This window comes from Pholcus phalangioides, unplaced genomic scaffold, assembly GCF_987345545.1.
Source record: "Pholcus phalangioides strain wild (caught in Gottingen) unplaced genomic scaffold, Ppha-v1.0 ptg000007l_1, whole genome shotgun sequence".
Lineage (NCBI taxonomy): Eukaryota > Metazoa > Arthropoda > Arachnida > Araneae > Pholcidae > Pholcus > Pholcus phalangioides.
The window spans coordinates 1,180,615-1,193,635 of record NW_028301600.1 but is presented as its reverse complement, the minus strand read 5'-3'; the positions used below and the strand labels follow the sequence as shown (position 1 = coordinate 1,193,635).

The 13,021-nt window shown below is 35.1% G+C and overlaps 1 protein-coding gene across 1 annotated transcript in view; it reads right to left on the bottom strand.

Annotated features, from left to right (window-relative positions):
- Positions 1–13,021, bottom strand: part of LOC149084781 (tubby-related protein 4-like) — a 178,329-nt gene that overhangs the window by 148,544 nt on the left and 16,764 nt on the right. The window lies entirely within an intron of this gene.

The window sequence follows — 13,021 nt, the reverse complement described above, 5'->3', positions numbered from 1 at the left end:
ATTTCTTCCATCAATTTTCATATAAAAATTAATTAATTATTTTTGTTATTGATTCTGAAATTTCCCGCTTGCTTTCCTTAGACTGATTTAGCCCCATCACATAATCACATATAAACAATTTTAGGCACCAACGCCGAGCTGATTTTGTAGTTGCCATAGTGATCTGACACCTGCGATCTGGCACCATGTATGTGATACCATATTTTTTTATTCATCAAAACATAGTGGGGGAAAATAAAATAATGCTGAGGTAAAGGAGAAAAATCCATTCTCATTCACAGGGTTACTAATAAAGTATCTTGATGAGGGAGGGAACAGAGAGGGAGCTCAAATTCATTTCTCTCATCTAAGCTAAGCCAAGATATCATGCCCTTGTAGGGTAAGAGGTTAACCCTCTATGGTCATCCACCCTCCCCCCCAAAGCAGCAAGCATTTCTTAGTTCAGCAATTTCTATTCGAAGAGTGTTGACATTGGGCAAAACTAGATTCAATGGTTGCAACTACAATACTATTTTTGGATACTTCAAAGACTTTATTGACAATTTTATTAAGTTTCTGAATGCCTAGTCTTTTTACTGCAAGCACTGAGTATCTGCTGCATATGTGAAGATGATTATTGCTTCCATAAAGTACAGAGTATGCTTTAGTTTTACTCTGTTAAGGCTGCTGAAAAGCATTTCTTAGTTTTTGAAGTGATGGCAAAATCAAGTCTTCAGAAATGAAACAAAAGCTTCACGTACTTTGTAGATTCTCGATAGCGAAAAGCTTGACACTGAGTCTGGGCATGGCAATAATGAACAAAAGAAAACAAGAAGAATGATGAAAAACATTTTTGATGGCTGTAGATCACTAGTTATGGATTCATGACATTTAAGAGTATTCAAAAACATTTAAAAGATTAACAAACAAGCAACATTTGGAAAGATGGGTTCTTGGAGCAAAGGGCTATCTTTGGTATGAGGTTATTTTCTTCATTTCTCCAACAGGATGAGAGGATAGTGATTGGCATCATCAGGAAGTGTGTTAATGAATGTGGAATTTGATTACAGTAGAGACGCTAATTTGAATCTTGAAACTAGGGTGGAACGAAAAAGGGTGTTTTTTCACTTTTTTTGGAAATTGATGTTGCCTCAGTATCCAAAAGATGCCTTTCAAGGTTTTAAGAAGTTATACCAAAATCTAGGAAACTATTTTAATATCTTGATGTTCCTCACAGACCCTAAAGATCGATCAAAAAGACTTTTCTAAGTACACATTATAAAAATCTTTTCACACATAAACAAAGTTGATGATTTTTACAAAGTATTTTTAAAAAAGAAAAACACTTAATTTAAATGTTATTCAGTACACATGAAGCAAAACTGAATATATATAAAAACCCAGAGAAATACTCACAAGTTAAGAGTTCCATACATAAGTAATAACTGACAAGCAAATATGCAGCTGTCATGGCATTTGGAAGGAGAATTTTTCAACCACTCCGAATATAGTGATTTATAGAGGGAGATGAAAATAAACCCCTTTTTTTTGGGGGGGGGGGGAGACAAAACTATAACCATGTTCCAAATTAAAAAACAAAAAAAAAACATAGTTTGACGATATAGGTGTCAGCAGAATGCCTCTGTTATCAAACTGTTATTACATTTCACTTTCTTGCAAAATAGTCCACTTTTTTTTCAAACGATGGAAGAGTACTCCTTGATTTTATTCTGGCATGAATGGAACATGGGATGTACGGATTTCTGCTTCTGATAATTCTTCATTTCTAATTTTCAGAATTCTCTTGATTCCCAGTTTTTTGTAAATGAGATTTTTTGTAAAAGAATCACCTTCTTTAGCATTAGCTAAGGTTTTGTCTTTTCGACCATCAAAATATATTTCTCGCACATTTTGTTCTAGGAATTTTATCTTGCAAAAGAACTCTCTGTGATGCTCTTTCACACCTTATTTTCATCCGGTCTATAGTCATAGTTGGCTTCTCTTTTGTCAATAACTCAACATCTTCCAGCACAGCATTCGCAATAATTGCAGCTGATCGATCAGACACACCAATTCTATCACATGCAAGAGGAACATTTGGTAATTCAGTTCTCATCTGAGAGGATGATGGCATAACTTCAAAAACAAATTAAGTACTTGCTTCGGCACAGATTGATGGACCAGCTTCAGTACTAGTAGATGGAAATCACTTTCCTCAGAATCGTTGGATATAGATGAGTTTTCAGTGGTTGATGAACTAGTTTCCGTCGTTTCCTCTTGAGATGACTCCAAATGGGATACCATTTTCATTTTCCTTTGTTCATTGTTTTTCAATTTCTTTGTTGTTAGGACATCTACTTGACCAATGGTCATCTTGCGTGTATTTCTCTGATTTTGCAAGAAATCTCACTCTAAATTTGTGACCTATCTCAAATTGTTACACTTAAAGTTTTTAAAATCACATTTGCATGCTGCAATGTCGAACAATTTCCGTTCTTCCCACTGAAAAGATTTTAAGTACAACTTGAAAGTTTGAGAATCTTTCCTTGCTTTCATATTTTTCTGAAGATTCGTGTATTTACAGTAAAAGTCTTTGAAAAGTTTGCATATCCATTGGTGAGAAACCGTAGGAATTGAAACAGTTTTCCAAATATATTCTATTTTTGGCACGATAATTTCAAGAATGTCTGCAATAGCTGGATCTTTTCTTGATTGTTGTGCCTTCATGTGCCATATTGCGTTTAGTCAGAAAATAACAAAGCTTAACATTGTTATAGGTGGGTGGGACCTGAGAATCCCATTCTTTGGGGGGGGGATTTCCTAAAATGACACAACAATAAAAGCTTCTGGTCATCATTTTGACTGCTAAACACCCTCTCAGTTAAGGGGTAAGATTGCAAATGAATACGAAAACAAGGGAAAAACATTGAGGTCACTGAATGAATCATGTGTTCAGGGGAATAGGAAAGCCTCCTCCGCGGTGTCATGTTACAGAATTTTACACGTGCGTAAAACTTCAGAGGCGATGAGGAACCTCAAGAAGTTTGAATTTTTGGGAAAAAAATTAGGAATGGCATTTCTTCACATAAAGGCATATTTTAAAATATTTTAAATTCTATTACAATGGCAATTTCGAAAAAAAAAAATTTCGTTCCCCCCTAAAACATCAAGGTTCTGCATAATCCAAGGTGGAGAATTTCTTTGAAATTCCTTCTCAAAACATGTTTATCTACTAAGAATGAGTTTTGTTTTATTTTGTCTCCCCCCCCCCTATAAATGTGAGTAATTCCAGTATGAAGCACTTGACAGGGACTGCTGGGATCTTGATCCCAAGTCTGGGTTCTTCTCCAAACCCCCAGGCTGAAATTTTTCACAGGCCCTTGTGTAGTACATTTATATATAGTGTAAAGAAAAAATAACATTTATATCAAGCCCCTGTCAGCTCTCTTGTCAAGAAGCCACAAATCGTAGCAATTATATTGGACACCAGTATCGATTGGTAAGGGACAATGCAAAGTTATGGTGTCGCAGGGAATTTTTCTCTAATAGGGTTGTTAATAAATGGAATAGCTTACCCCCAGAGGTAGTAAATTGTAACACAATTGACACGTTTAGGGTAAATCGAGAAGTAGCTAAAACAAATACCATACTTACAATAAGACAACCATAATATTCTTTATGGGCATTGTATAATATTTTATCATATGTATATATTGTTTATGATTTGTGATTGTGTTTTTAATTGGGTTGCTGTATTTTAGAAATATATGACATCCATATTTTTATGGGCATCTTTTTCCTCAGCCACCTCGTTGGGCATTTTGCTTGTTGTGGCGTATTTGTATTTATATAGTAAACTGAGCCATTGAATTAAGGGCAAAAATGTTGTTTTCTGTTACATTTTGGATAATCTGAGTTTTCAGTAATCCAAGGATGGTCTGGGTCCTGTGCATCTGAAATAATTGAGAATCTATTGTATTTGTTTTAGCTACAAGTTCAACAAGCTTTAGCTTTTCAACTTGCACACCTCTTGATGATGCCAAGCACTAGTGTTCGAAAAACATTGAGGAAAATGAACTCATATCGACAATACTCATTTCCCTGAAAATATTTCTTGCAAATTAGAAAAGCATTGACAACCTTATCAGTTGATTAACATTTTATTGAACTATGCAGTATCATTGAGAAGCAACTGGCTGATTACAAACTAAGTGAAAGTGTGTACATGTATATGGAAAAAGAGTGGGATACTTTGAGGCTATACAAATACATTGTGATGGCACATGCACAATACCAGCAAGGTCACATCACTACAATAATGTTTTTTCCACGGTTTCTGAAATTAAGAAATTCTTCAGAGGAATCCTTATAGGGTGCATATAAGTAGTTATAGCATTTCTAAAAAAATTTATAATTATATATGTGCCTTTTCGGATGCCACTTCTTCTTTCACGAAATATGTGAAATCAGGGCCCCCCCAAACTTTTTGAGACAGTCCTGGTAATATATAAAACGCATAGTATTTTCAGTGAAGTGGTCTCCAGCAATGTTCCCTCTAAGCTGAGTGGGTGAAAATGTTCAGTGAATGCAAAATTTACCATTGGTTTATATGATAAACTGCCGTGCCGCGCACAGAAAAAAAAATAGCTCTGGATAGGTAAAAAAAATTAAAGGGAACTTTGGTCCCCAGTAATAACTAAGATGAAAACCACACCTTGATTTTGTTTAGAGCTCAAAATTAAAGACGTCAGCCATTCAAGAACTTGTGGTCAAATGAGCAATCCATTGGATCAGTGCAAGTCACACTCTGACATGTGTAAATACAAGCGTTGTTCCTGCCAGACATTGTATGAGAAGTATTTTTTTAATACATTTGCCAAACCTCAAAAAGAAAAACTTTCAACCATATTGGCTTAATATTCTAAAAGTAGTTCATTGTTTTGTAAGTGATACTTCAAAAGTCTTATGTGCTTCATTGTTTTTAATTTTTAATGCTCAAAATTCTCATATATATAAAAAATTAGAGTGTGTTGTATTTTTTAAAGTGTGTTGTATTCTTTATATACATATTTATTTTATTCTTCGTGATTTAGTGTTGAGCATTCTATTTTATGTAATTTTTTCGTACAATCTCTTACGTATGTTTCGCATAGTAATGTATTTTACATTATTTTAATTTCCTGTTAACGTTTTTCATTTTCCTATTTTTAATTATTATTATCATCTAGCTTTAGCAATAGTGTTAGTATACCTCGACCTCGACTAGTGTTGTGTAGAGCTTGCGACGGGAGGTTTCCCTGGTCTAGGGGTATAGTAGCTGATAGTTTCAATTGTAAAGGGTGCTTGGATAGGAAAAGGTTGGAACTCGAGGTCGAAGCTTTACGGGAAAAGTTAGGGTGCTAGAGGGCTCGGTTATAACGGAGCCCCTGGTTGTCGAGCCACCTGTTGATGAAGAAGCAATCTCCACGAATAACGACAGTTTAGAGGGCGAATGGGTGGTCGTGGATGAGGTAGAGGGGGATAGTGATAGGGGTTTAATCATCGGCGATTCTATGGTTAGGGAACTTGGGAACAGAGTGTGTAGGGATTTTCGGGGTTTCGAGCACTGTTGTCTTCCTGGGGGGAAAATTGGCAACGTTCGAGAAGACGTTTTTCATCGCCGAAAGTTGACCTTGTGGGTGATTCTGTGGGTGGGAACGAATCAGGTAGGAGCGAATATTAGTGAGTCTCTGTCAGAGTACCGGGATTTACTATTATCCGCTAGGGAGGGGGGTTCAGATGTGGCAGTGATTCCAGTGCTGCCAAGGGGTAGTAGGGGGTATAGGAGTAGGATCCACCAATTGAATATAGGTTTGAAGGACATTTGCTCCTCACTTGGGGTCACGTTCTTGGAGCTTCCCGCATTTACCGATAGGTGGCTTCGTTCGGATGGGATCCATCTAAATAAGAGGGGGATCTGGGAGGTTTAAGGTAGTCTTAGGTCAGGGTTTTTACTCCCAGACCACATAGTCAGGAATGCGGGTTAGTTAATGATAATCACAACAGTACTGACGGGGAATTACCCACCTCTGACTTGGATGGCTTCTCGATTGATACTAAATCACCGGGCAAATTAAAATGTGTGTCAATAAATGCCAAGAGCTTGGGTAATAAGAAAGATTTTTTAGCAACTATGATAGTTGTGGAGGGCCTGGATCTTATAGCCATTACAGAATCTTGGGCAAACGATGGGGATGAATCTTTCTTACACATCTCAGGATACGATACTTTTTTGAGAAATAGATCTGATAGGAAAGGGGGTGGAGTGTTGATGTACGTGAAATCCTGTTTGAAGGCTAGAGAGTGTAACGTGCAGAGAAGTGATATTGAAACTATATGGGTTGAGCTTGGGAACAAAAGATGTCATAAACTTATTGTTGGGGTTTGTTACAATCCACCGAATAGGGATCAAAACTACATCGCAAAATTGCATGATGAAATTTCCTACATGTGTAAGCGTAAGAGGGTTCTCATACTAGGGGATTTCAATTACCCAGGTATTAATTGGGAGAACCTTTCATCTACAGATCAGTATGAAAGAGGCTTTCTTAAGTTGGTGCTCGAAAATTTTTTGTATCAGCATGCATCAGAAGCCACTAGAGGTACTACAATTTTGGATTTAGTTCTTACTAGTTCTGAGGATCTAGTTGAACATGTTTCAGTGGGGCAAGAGTTTTCTTCTAGTGATCATCTTATAGTCAGTTTTCAAAGACCGGTTGGAATCAGTAGAGGTGGTAAGTATATGGGTAGAATTTAGTACGAATCTGTCCTCCGTTTTGCACGACGTCATACCCTTTGTTCGAAAAAAGCGTGTTTGTACATCGCACCCTCTACGGTTCACGGATAGCGTGCGGAACCTTTATCTTGAAATGAAAAGAGCATTCAGAGAGTATAAAAGTGGACGAGGTGACCTATCATTGTTTACTGATAAAAGAAGACTGTTGAAGAAAGCGATAAGGGATAGTAAAAAGGAAGTTGAATCTAGGTTGGTAGATAACATTGGCTCTGAACCAAAATCATTTTTTCGATACGTCAATAATGGATGTAAGGGGACAGTTGGCCCTCTCTCGATAGGAGGCTCTAGGTGAGCGAGCAACGTAGGCATGTGTAGTGCTTTCAATGACTTTTTCGCGTCTGTTTTTAATGGAGATAATGATATTCGATATACGGGTGTTGCATGGGGTAATAAAACCCTCAACGATATTTAAGTAGAAGACGTGGAGGTCCTAAATCTTCTAAGAAATGTATGTGCAAGCAAAACACCAGGACCAGATGATATCTATCCCAGGGTCCTCAGGGAATGTGCTAATGAATTGTTGGGGCCAGTCGCACAGATATACAGGAGTAGTGTTGCTGAGGGTATCGTCCCAAGAGATTGGAAACTTGCTAACGTTGTTCAGCGGTGGTCAAAAAAGCGAATAGAATGCTTGGTCTCATTTTCAAAAAGGTCTCTTCGCGTTCTCCTAAAGTCATCCTTTCGCTTTTTCGAGGCTTATTTTGTCCTGGACTGGAGTATGCTGTAAGGTTTTGGAGACCATACCTACAGAGGGGCATAGACTTGGTTGAAGGGGTGCAGAGAAGAGCTACGCGTGTCCTTATTGGCACACAGGGCTTGAGTTATGAAGAGAGACTTCATTTTTTGAATATGTTTACATTGGATGAAAGCAGGTGTGAGGGAGATATGATCAAAGTGTTCAAAATTTTCAATTGGATGGATAGGGTGGACCATGAATTATTAGTACTGTCAATCGACTGCTTTTACAATGGTACACCTGTATCGATTGGTAAGAGACAATTCCAGGTTATGGTGTCACGGAATTTTTCTCTAATAGGATTAATAATTGTTAATAAATGGAATAGCTTACCCCTGGAGGTAGTAAATTGTAACACAATTGACACATTTAAAAAGAAAAATGATACATGTTGGGGTAAATAGAGAAGCTATTCATACTTAGAATTAGACAACCATAAATATTCTTAATGGGCATTGTATAATATTTTATCATGTGTATATATTGTTTATAATTTTTGTTAATTGCATTTTTAATTGGGTTGCTGTATTTTTGAAATATATGATATCCATATTTTTATGGGTATCTTTTTATCAGCCACCTCATTGGGCATTTTGCCTGTTGTGGCATTGAATTTGTATTTGTATAAAAGCTTTAACACTGAAAGCTATCAAATGAAAAAAAAAATGTTATGGCAAATTGACAAGCAATTCTCATACTTTGTATCCGAAATAAATTCAAGATCCAAAGGGTATGGATATAATTTCCTTTATTTTGTGGGGAGGGGGAGACCTAGTGAAATGGCTTACAATTTCTAGAGATTTCTCATACTGGAATTTCCAGAATTTTATATTTCTTCTCTTGAAAGTTGCATGCCATCAAAGATTAATGTTAACAATTTAACAGTAAATGTTCTCCTCTACTTCGAGGACATGTCTCAGACTCACCATATTTCGCAATCTAACAACAAATAAAAAATCTTGCCGTACTGCCACTTCTTGGTCACTCCGTCAAATATGTGTCTTTTGTTATACAAATACAAATACAATGCCACAACAGGCAAAAAGCCAGAGGTGACTAAGAAAAAGATGCCCATAACAAATATGGATGTCATACATTTCAAAAATACAGCAACCCAATTAAAACCTAAAATTATAAACAATATATACACATGATAAAATACTATGCTATGTATAGTACATGTTAATAATGTATATGTTTTATTTGAACAACCCATACACTACAATAAATTAATGCCTCTCATACGTGCAGCCAAAAAGGAGAAAATTCTCAAAAGGAGAAACAAACTTCTAATTTTTCTTAACTTCTCTCATACATGGCTGCGTTCGTCTGAAAATCAATATTCATATCTGACCATCCGGCCAAAGCAAAGTTAATGCAGGGAATCACCAAATTTTCTATCTTTCAGGCATTTGCACCTATTTACGTTTAAATGGGGCCGGAACGGTTGGGTGGGACATTCTGATAATGAATACTAAGAGTTAACGATTTTAAAAATATCTCCATAAAAGTTCTCCATGCTCAAAATATTTCAGTTCTACAGAATATGACCTCTGAAATTCACGAACAAAATTAAAACAATTTTTTTTTCAAATTTCAAATTTATTTATTTGTTTTCAAAGTTAAATAACACATAAAACAGTCATATCTCTATGATTGTCGTCTAGAGGCCTAAGCCTGTACAGAGCAACTAATCAAAAACTAAAGACGAAAGAAACAAAGAAAAAAAAATAACACCAAAGTTGTATAAAATGATTTATACAATCATTAATAATCAATAATATTTTATGTATAAAGTTAAATAAAATGATTTTGGATAAATTTTTGTAACAATTAATATTGAAAATACTTGTTCCCAAAACAGTAGCATTTGATACAATAAAAAATGGTATGAGGCAACTACAGGCATATTGATAATAATATAATTCGCTTCTATAATTGAAAATATACATCAATATTGTCTATTGCTATTAGAAATTCAAAGTGATTTTTTAAATGATGCAAACTTAGATAAATTCTGTATTACCAACGGTAAAGCATTAAATAGTTTAGGAGCAAGGTAGTAAAAATGTTTGCAAATATTTCTTTTCTAAATGAGGGTATGCAGTAAATTTCGTTTGGTCTTCTCAGTGATATATACTCTATTTGAGTGAATATTGATTTAATACAATATATGTAGAGTATGATTCGGTAGATGGCGTTATGTCTTATGGGGAGTAGATTTAAATTTCTATGAATTGAGATTTGAGAGCGAGCACTGTAAACAGTTTTGAAACATCTGTTTTGAATAGAACAAATAGGTTGTAGATTCGTCTTGTAATCGCCTCCCCAAATGATGATGCCATAATTGACAATTGAACAAAACCACGCATAGTAAATTTCTCTCAGAAATTCTGCCGTTACCTTTTGTCTCAGATATAATTTCTATACGATAAAACATAGTTTTTTAGCTATTTCTAGTGTATGAAGTTTCCATTTTAAATTGCTACTAATGTTTAGTCCGAGATATTTGATATTTTGTACCTGTTGAATTTTTAAAATAGGTATTTATGGCGGGAAAATTTCAAAAAAGGTGTATTTAAAAAAAAAGTTCCAAAATAGGCATTTTGCCTGAACCTCCAGGCTCTAGCTATAACGAATGTTTTTACATCCCAGTGAACCTACAATACCAAAATAATGTTAAAAGTATTGCTTACAATGAATTGCCATATTTATGAATATCAGAAATATAAAAGTTTTTGGCAAAAACAAAACTTTTTCATAGAGTTAAGTTCCATAAAATTGGAAGTCCTTTTTTTTTAGAAACAACAAAGTTTTAGAATGTGAAATACTACTGCACTACTCCAAAAAAAAAACTGTGGGCTTGTTCTGCCAGTACCATCCATAGCCATAAGTGGATATAGGCTTCTCGAACAGGGGAGGGGGCAAATCACCAACACTATGTATAGTGAACAGGAGGGGGGATGTTCACTTTCTGCCTGTGACAATAATACAATTTTCAGTGAACGGGAGAGGGCAATCGTCTCCATGTATTCGCTTATAGCTAGAGGGCAATCTCTAGCCATAGACAGTGCTGGTTCTGTTTAATATCAGAACTGCTCGAATAAAGAGGGATCGGTGTAACTGCAGTTTTGTTTATGCCTATGTTTTTCTGATTTGTGAACCCTCCAAGACTCTCCAGAATAGTCTAATAAGGAACCACTTCTAAGCAGTAAATGGGCACGTATCATTATCAAGAGCTTGCCTCTGACGAAGGTTTGCAACACTCCTAGGAACAGTGACTCACACTTTGAGGACCAGTGACTTACAGTAATATATGGATTTAACTTTTTATTCAAACTTTTTTTTTAAATATCTAACTCCTTATTAATGACTACAATACACAAATGCACAGACATGCACAAATAAAAACATATATACATATAAAAACATGTACATAGATACAAACATATAATAATACAAATACAACGCCACAACAGGCAAAATGCCCAACGAGGTGGAGATTATTACAACGAGATACACATTATTGACCCCAAGGAACTTGAATGTCCTTCCAGCAGATCTAAAGAGATTATAATCAGTGATATTATTTTAGCAACAGCCGTTATTGCAGTTTGTACAAGTTGGTTATTATTTTATAAACTATATATATAGTTTAATTTTTGTGTTACCGAAACAAACATGCATATACAGTCCATCTCAAAAGTTTAGACACTATAGCTTTTTAACTGCCATGGATATCCTTTCAAATTTTGATTTTTTTTACTTGTGATCAGAATGCAAAAACCTACTTTAAATTTTGGTCATTGTCAAGAAAAATAAGTTTTGTCTATATAGCTGTCTTAGAAGTTTAGAAAAACTTCTGATCACATGCAAATTTTGAAGATTGCATCTATTCGGTGTATCAGAGACATGAAAGTGGAAAGCTATCAGATTGGTCTAAAAAAAATTGCTGAAGTCGTTGCGTATTTTGTACGATGAAATCCTTTGAGTACTATATTCTATTTAAAAGCAAAATCAATCCTGTTTGAAAGCAAAAAGAAAGGCTGTAAAAGGCATTGCTATTGCTTTGAGCAGGTCGAAATGAAGTGTCTGGTGTGTACCAAAAGCCAAAACCTGGTTGTGGTAGACTTCGCAGTACAATTTTACGCGTAAACAAAACCATTAGAAGATTGGCTTCAATGTAAAAAACCTTGCATGAAATTATGAAAGATCGTGGAGTGAAAATTTCAACAGATACAGTTCATAGACAGATCAGAAAAGCTTGTATTTATTCATAAAAGAGTGGTTAGGAAATCGCCAGTTACGAGGAAGAACCAGAGAAAGATGGAGAAAAAAAAGACTGAAATGGGCACAAAATCATGTTTTATGGAGACAAATAGCTTGGTATCATTTTTAGTGCTGCAAAAAAAAAATTAAAAAATGGAACGCACATGTTCCAGATGAATATTTTCAACAGACAGTAAGGTGGAGCTTTGATAATGGTATGGGCAGCATTTGCTTCTAATGGTCAGGCTTCCTAAACTTTTGAAATTGGTCGTCAAAACTGTGATTCTTAAAGAAGATCATTGAGAATAATTTGCTACTGATTGGAGAAGATTTAGGAGGACAAAACTTGACATTTTAACATTATAATGTGTCTATTCAAAGATCTGCTGCCACAAAAAACTCTTTAATCGCAAAAATGTATCGGCGTTAGACTGGCCATTGATGAGTCCTGACTTGTATGAAGGAATGTATGGGGCATACCCACGATAAATATGTTTACAAATGAAACACAGTGTTTGATTGCTGATAACTTGAAGAGCTCTATCGAGGAAGCATGGCACAGTTTTGATGTTGAAACTCTACAGAATTTAATTAGATCCATGAAAGATAGTGTGTTTGAGGTTGTTAGAAAAAAATGAAAAGTCAAATGAAAATAAAAAGCTATTAAAAGCCTGCAATTTTTGTAAATTTGAATTCTCTCTAAAGTTTTGAGACAGCCATTTTTTGTATTTTCAAGAAAAAAAGCTATAAATATTCTAAATGTTTTTTCATAGAATTTCTTTTTTTCTATATAAATGTAGAAAAACACTTCAGGTATTATCCATTAAAAGGTAATAATTTTACTCGCCATATTTGTCTTATTTTAAGAAAAGTGCATTATTTAAAGTTTTGAGATGGACTGTACATACTATGTAAATATCATTAATATTTGTAACATCTGTGAATAATTTTCAATTTCATAATAATTTAATTTTTAAGTCTGTTTGAGGACCACCTGTCTTATCTTTGCAAGTCTCACTCAGTGTCATTTCTTACTTTTAAACTGAGCAAAACTCTGGTCTATCGCCATGGGTAATTTACTACTGAATCAGTTGTATCAGAAGTGTTCATGTGTACCTAACATTCTGAATGCGTATTTAGTGTTGTGTGCATGAATTTTTTTTAGAGCTGCTATCTATTTTTCAAACTAGGGAGTGAAGTGT